We start from the raw sequence: 6,800 nt of genomic DNA, 5'->3' as shown, positions 1-6,800 counted from the left end.
CTCCCCGAGCACAGGGGAGTTTGGGGGCTCATTGCTGGGCTGCGGGGTGAAGCAGCAAACCAGCCTCCTCCTGTGGGGCCTGTGAGTGTTGCTGAATCTGGGCTCCTGCACCTGGGGAATGGCAAACAAAAGGTCTGGGGGCCACACAGAGAACCCGCTGGGCTGAGCAGGAAGTGGCTGGGACTTTGCTTTGTCTTTTCCTGTGGGCTTGGCTGTCTGCAGCCTGGAAACCTCCTGGCTCCTCAGACCACTGGTCTGGGTGGAGCGTTACAGAAGTCGGAATAATGGAATTGCTGTGTAGACGCTCCCATTGTTATTTCAGAATAATGACGGTTATTCCCAAATAACACTGCTGTGTAGATGCAGCCTAAGAGAAAGGGCTGAGCAAGGACTCAGCAAGGGCTCCTGCAATGTCAGGAGAGATGGGGAAATGAGGTCACCTCTGTAGATATAAAACAGATGATGTGTCAGGAGTGGGATTTGAACCCACATCTCTATTTGGAGACCAGAACACCCAACTAAGGGAAAGACAAGTCCTTGAGTCTGGCGCCTTAGACCACTCGGCCATCCTGACATCCATGCAAGTACCTCCAATGGCAGTTTTCTCACATGTGTGAGTTGCTCAGGGAGGCAGCAGGAGCACCTCTCTTTCCCCATCTAACAGCCGCTCTGCAGCACAGCTGGGTTTATCCCCACTCACCCTTGTGGGGTGTTTTGCAGGGAGCTGACAAGAAGCGGAAGAGGGGAAAACTCTGCCCGGCAGAACTGGGGCTTGGGATTCTCCTGTGCCAGGGAGTCTGTGTCACTGCCCTTGGGGATCCTGAGCTGGGTGGCTCCTGGGCTTGTTGGCTCCATACCAGGGGTGTCTCTTCTGCAGGGTGATGCTTCTTCCCAGGGCTAACACTTATCCCTGGGACACACTTTGTGCAGGGACAGTTGCTGGTCTTTGTGCCACAGTACGTGTCTGGGATGTGGGAGTGAGGAACCTGCCTCAAATAGACACGTATCCACCCTTCGCAGTGAGACCCCGTAGCCCTGGCTTTGACTGGTGCCTGGCACATGGGGAATTAGATCTAGCGGGAGATTTCTAGAGCCCCACAACAGCTGCTGCTCGCTAGCAGATGTGCACATCTGTCTGGGGTTACTGGGCACCCGGCTTGCCTTCTATCCCTGCCAAGCTGGGCAAAGCGGCATCACTGGCTCATGGGTTCCTCTCCTCAGCGCGCTGCAGAGAAAGCTCTTGTGTGTTAAATGGCCTCAGGGAGCCCAGAGCAGAGGGAGCTGGGAATCTAGTCCCATTGATCCCCTCACCACTCACACACACACACACACAATCCCAGCCCCAAGCACCTCCACATCCCTAATCCTGTGCCCTGACTTCTCTACCCTCCCACATCCTCACCCCTGTCCTGAGCCCCACCCCCAACATACAATCCCCAGATCCCTGCCTTGAGCCTCTCACACTCCACTCCACACTGTAATTTCTTACAGGTACTGTCCTATCCCAACCCCTTCCCCAACTTCCTGACTTGAACTTCCCCCTTGGCCGAAGGGATGGTGCCCAATAGAACAGTCCCTGTAAGAAATGTGTCACTTTCACCCCTGGGAGCAGCTCAGCCATGCAAAGGGGCTGCCTGGGGCAGGACATTAGCCCTGGAGGGCAGGGGTGGGTGTGGCAGTGACATCACAAGGGCCTTTCGCAGCCCCTCAGCTTATTGGCTAAAGGAGGTTGGGAGGTGATGACCTCACAGAGAGTCCATGACAATGGCCAGGTGGGACAGGCTGCAGGGCAGGGGCCATCTCAGAGCCCCCCATGGCTTTGCTGCAGGGAGTCTCCTTCTGGAGATCTGCCCTTGAGGCCAGAGAGAGAATGAGGGTCACAAGCATGAGTGTGAGGAGGAGCCTCCTTGGAGCCTTTTCCTTTCCTGCGACTAACTGACCTAGAAGGCAGACGTCCCCGTGGAGAAGGTAAGAGCCTCCAAGAGGGGTTATGCTGCTACAGCAGGAGAATTAGTTCAAGTGATAGAGCACTTGCTTAGCATGTGAGAGGCAGTAGGATTGATACCCACATTCTCCACTAATGGGAAAAAGTCCCATTTTTCTTCTCACAAAGGTACAGGCAGCCAGAGGGCTAAATGTCTCCAGTAGCCCCCTTCTGCTTCCTACTTTGTCTCCCCCAAAACCAGCCAGGCTGGGGGCAGAAGGCTGCTGGGACTCAGCCTGGCAGTGACTGAAGTGATGGAGACAGGCCCCAGGGGGCAGAGTTGCCCCACTGGGAAAGTGCCTGCTACACAGGGGAGAGGCAGTGGTTCCCTCCACATGGTCTCCAGCCAGATCCCTGGGGGTGGGGCCTTGGCTGCTTCCTTGCTGACCTAACAAGAGAGATCAAGAGAGCTCTTTGCCCTGCCTCCATGATCCTCATCATAAAGCTGATTGGCTGGCTGAGAATGCCACTCAAGGGCACAATCGCTCAGCTGCCTGGGATGCTCTGAGTGATGGAGCAGACTGATGGGAGGTGTCAGTGGAGCAAGTCAGCCATCTGGCTCCTGAGCTCAGCCCATGCGGGAGACAGCCAGGCAGCTGGGAGGGAGTCAGAGCAGGGCAGGACCAGGGGACGGGAAAGGGGCGAGTCAGAGAACAGAGACAGGGGAGCAGTAAAGAACATCCACAAACCCAGCCTAACTCCTTGGCCGGCTGCCATGTGAACCACGACTCCATCTGCCGCCATCTGCCGCCAGCCCACAGCGCTTTCCCCGCCCAGCCCCACAGCTGCTCACTGAGCCCTGCCCAGCCAGGGGCTGGGGCTCAGGACTCTGCCCACGGAGCTGCCATGTGTTTTCCAGAGCCCTCCAGCATTTCAACGGGCACAGAGAGGAGCCTGCTGCACCTAGAGAAATGCCAAAACATGGGACTGAAGCTGGGACCTTTAGATTTCCAGGCCAATGTTCACTGAGCTGAGCTACTGTGGCTGCTACAAGCTGGTTTTCTTGGCCTCTAATTCTCTTTCCCAGGTGCTTGGCAGCTCTGCCCCACACAAGAGCTGTCGCAGTGCACTGCCCAGGAAGGCAAGACCAGCATTTCTCTCCTCCCCCCCCCCCATATGACTCGCTCTCTCCCCCGTTTTGTGCCTTAGCTCCTGGGCTGACCCAGTGGCTGAAGTGGTCGGCATGGTGGGGAGGAAATTGGGCAGCTAGACCCTGTTGGGAAGACTCCTGGTGCTACTTGCTTCCCTGCCAACTGAGCCCTCTAGGGCCTTCACTCCTCATGTGCAGCCCCCTGCTCCCTGCCTGGGCACCTCCAGGATCCATGATTCTCCTGACTCCTGTTGTGCAGCCCCTGCCAGCCTGGCCCTGTGGTGCCCTCGCTCCTGAGTTGCAGCCCCGGCCTGGGTCCGGCTGGAGTAAGAGTTTGATATCTGTTTACATTTGTATTTCTGGTTTAATGATGTAGCAATGTGGGATTTCTGTTAAGGCAGGGATAGAGTTTTAGGCCTTTGGTTCAATATCTATTTCTTTGTTCTAAGGTTTAGTAAGTGAGAGACAGAATCTTGTCTTGTGTCCATGTTAACGAGATTAGAGGAATGCTGGAGGCTCCAGTCTCAGTGTGATTTGTTTGATTAGGGCTTAATTTACAAGGCCTTGTGCTTTTCCTCAATATAAAACACAGGAGCAGGTGCAGGAGCTACAGAGGTTACATTTACAGGATCTCTGGGTGGAGCTGACACCCCCAGGGAATCACAAGGGCACTTGGCACTGGCTCTCCTGTCCCAGGAATTGTAGCCAGAGCCCTGCCTTGCCAGTTGCCTCTGCACTCACTCCAAGCTTGTGGTTTCCTTCTTCCCAATGTTCCTATCCAACCAGCCTTTTCCTGAGCCAGCAGTTCCATGGGTGGCCAGGGGAGGCCTCTTCAGTGTCCCAGAAGGACACAGGAAAATGTGAGCAAAGGCTACAACAAAGCACCACCAGGAGTTGAACCCAGGATCTTCTATTTAGGGGGTAGGTACTTTAGCTAGCTGAGCCATGGTGCCCTCCTTAGTTAGGTCTACATTACAGAGTTTTTCCAGGATAACTCTCTTAGCCCAGGAAAACTCTGCCACATCCAGGGAACAGGTCCACTTTTTCAAATCACTTTCCAAAAAAGTTGGCATGATCTTTCGGAAGACCTGTATTCCTCATTTTATAAGGAATAAGGGCTCTTCTGAAAGAGGAGGTTTTCCCCACGGATTGGCTCCGTGTAGATGGACCAAATGTTGGAAAAGTCTCTTCTGAAAAAAGTGTCTCTAAAACTGTTCTAATTTATGGTTGCAGACAACACCTTTCAATTCCAAAGTGCAGCCATTCCCCATTTCCCTTCAGCCCTGGCAGGGTCTCAAGGCCTGTGTAGCCCAAGAAATGTGATTGGCAGCTGGTACCCACAATCCTATTGTCAGTTGCAGTGCAGGGCTCTGACAGTTTGTACCCAAGGCAGCCATCTTGCTTGCCTTGCACTAAAGCTGGGCTGGAGGGGAAAGACTCTCTTCTTCAAACTAGAGTTGAACCAGCAACCTAAAACTCACTAGCCAAGCACACACTACAGGTCTCTGCTCTGTCAGCTGAGCTACCAATGGAAGCTTGAGAGATGCTGGATTGGCCAGCTTGGCCCTTCTACAAGTGTCAGGGCAAGTGCTCACCCAAGTGGGCAGCATCACAGGCCAGGGGCTGAAGAACTCAGGAGTATAGGGGTTGTCACAGGTATGTCTCATGGAAAAGGACCCCTGAGTGAAACCTGAGCTAGATCCATCCATGTCACAGCAGAAGATAAAATGTTGGGCTCCTATTGTGGGTCCTTTTTGTTCCAGGATCTTTAGGGGCACTGGAGGGGCAGAGCCACAAAAAACAAACCACTTGAGTGGATCTTGGTCTAGCCTCTCACTTGTGCTGCTCTCTCTGCCAGACAGTTCCTACACCCAAGGCAATAGCTCCGCAGCCAAATTATGTTGTGGCAATTTCCCTCAGCCTAGAGCCAGCGCAGGGAGTCGAACAGGTTTCTTCACCTTTCTCAGAAGCTGTGAACACACATTCCCTGAGGCCTGGGCCTGAGACTGCCTGCCTTTCGTGCCGGGTGCAATAGGGAGAGCCTGGCAGCTGCTAGGACCAAACATGAGGGCAGCCGGGGAAGCAGCAAGATTCGGCCCCCTGCATCTCTATCCAGGCTGGTAGGTTCCATGGCCCCAGCACATCCCAGCCTCCTGCTGAGCCAGCCAGATAAGAGACCAAGCGCCAGTGGGCATCAGACACCCAGCAGGAGGCACAAAATTCTCTTCTCACCAGCCTGAGGACCAGGAAGCCAAAGCACAGGAAGTGGGAGGTTTTTGCAGGAACCAGCCAGAGCCAAGAGGAGGTTTGCAGGCTGAAGATGGCAGGGCCACAGGCGCAGCAAAGCCACTGCCGTGGAACACAAACTCTCAGGCTTCTGATCGCAAGTCTGACCCCTTCTCCCTCAGGCTACGCAGCCCCCGTTCTCTCAGGCAGCCCTTAGGAAGCACCATGGAGACTCAGACCCACAGCAAATGGCCTGGAACATGCAGTGCCCGGTAGGCAGGAAGGGCCGTGGGGCCGGGGGCTGAGGAAGCCAGGGGAGGAGAGGGGGAGTTCTGGGAAACCCAGTGGCTGTGGGGAAGCAATAAGGGCCGAGTGCCTGGCAGCCACCTGAGGGGAAAGGTGCCCAGAGGGAGCAGGGCCAGCCAGGCCACCGGTGTCACGTCAGCTCTCAGGGCTCCTCCTCCTGCCCCCTGAGCTCAGACCTCCCTGGGCCCTCCTGGGGCTGCCTTGGCCTCCGGCAAAGCCCTAAAGTTCTGGCTGGGCTACTCCCCCCCCCTTGTCCCCCCAGGCCCAGGTGAGAGCAGGTGTCTCAGGCCCTAGAGCAAGGGCTCAGAGCAGCTGGCCTGAGGGGACAGGTGCAAGGGCTGTGCCCTGGAGCTCTGCTGTTTGTGTGAGCGGAGGGGGGCGGGGGAAGGCCTGGGGCAGCCTCCCTGCAAACGCCATTTCTCTCTCCTGACAGAGAGGCTGCTGGTTCCAGGGCTGGGCTGCATCCCGGCTCCCCATCAGCTCTAGGCCTGGGGCAGGGAGATGCACCTTCGAACCCTGCTCCCAGGCACAGACTGTTCTCCTGGCCCTAGAGGGGCAGCACGTGGCCGGGTTTGTATCACACACAAAATGTTGCGCTGCCCCCGCCTGTCAGTGTCTGAGCCTAAAGGTTTGTTCTCAAGGGGAGAAAGGCCCAAGCAGGGCCATGTTCAATGGCCAGTCACAGACACACAGAGATGTCAGACCCAACCGATTCCCAGCAGTGCAGGGGAGTCTGCAGGCCTGAGAGTCCCTCTGACGCCCACCGCTCAGCTGGGCCACTCGGCTTTTGGCTATTGCCCTGCCGTGTAGACATACCCACAGTGAAGAACAAAAGGGTGAAATGGTGCCTGCAGCCTTTCAGAATGACCCCCGGACACCACCACCAAGTACCAACGTCACTGCTTATTAGAGAAGATCTCCTCACACAACCGTAGCCAATGGAGTGTTCTCGTGAGAGACACTGGAGGAAAAGGGGCAGCCCACACTCCGGTCCCAGTGATGGTGTATTCACCGTTCAGTCTGGCCTCAGGACGTGTTTGAACTGAGGAGAGTTAAAACCCCTTGTGGAAGGAGGACGTGGCTCAGCTGATTTTCAGCCATCTAGGAACCGGCTGTTTTTCTAACTCAGTATTTTTCTACTCTGTTGAAACAAATAAACAAACAACAGTTTCCTTCCAGCTCTACCTCAACGAG

At 55.5% G+C, this 6,800-nt stretch overlaps 1 non-coding gene across 1 annotated transcript; it reads right to left on the bottom strand.

Moving 5' to 3' along the window:
• Positions 1–465: 465 nt before the first annotated feature.
• TRNAL-CAA (transfer RNA leucine (anticodon CAA)) lies at positions 466–574 on the bottom strand. The gene is made up of 2 exons: positions 537–574; positions 466–511 (listed from the first exon to the last, which is right to left on the bottom strand). It is a non-coding gene; the product is annotated as a tRNA-Leu (tRNA).
• Positions 575–6,800: the final 6,226 nt, after the last annotated feature.

The sequence above is a fragment of the Pelodiscus sinensis genome, chromosome 19 (genome assembly GCF_052426305.1).
Source record: "Pelodiscus sinensis isolate ZL-2025 chromosome 19, ASM5242630v1, whole genome shotgun sequence".
Classification (NCBI taxonomy): Eukaryota; Metazoa; Chordata; order Testudines; family Trionychidae; genus Pelodiscus; species Pelodiscus sinensis.
Note: the sequence above shows the minus strand (reverse complement) of the source record. Positions and strands in the feature narration are given on the sequence as shown.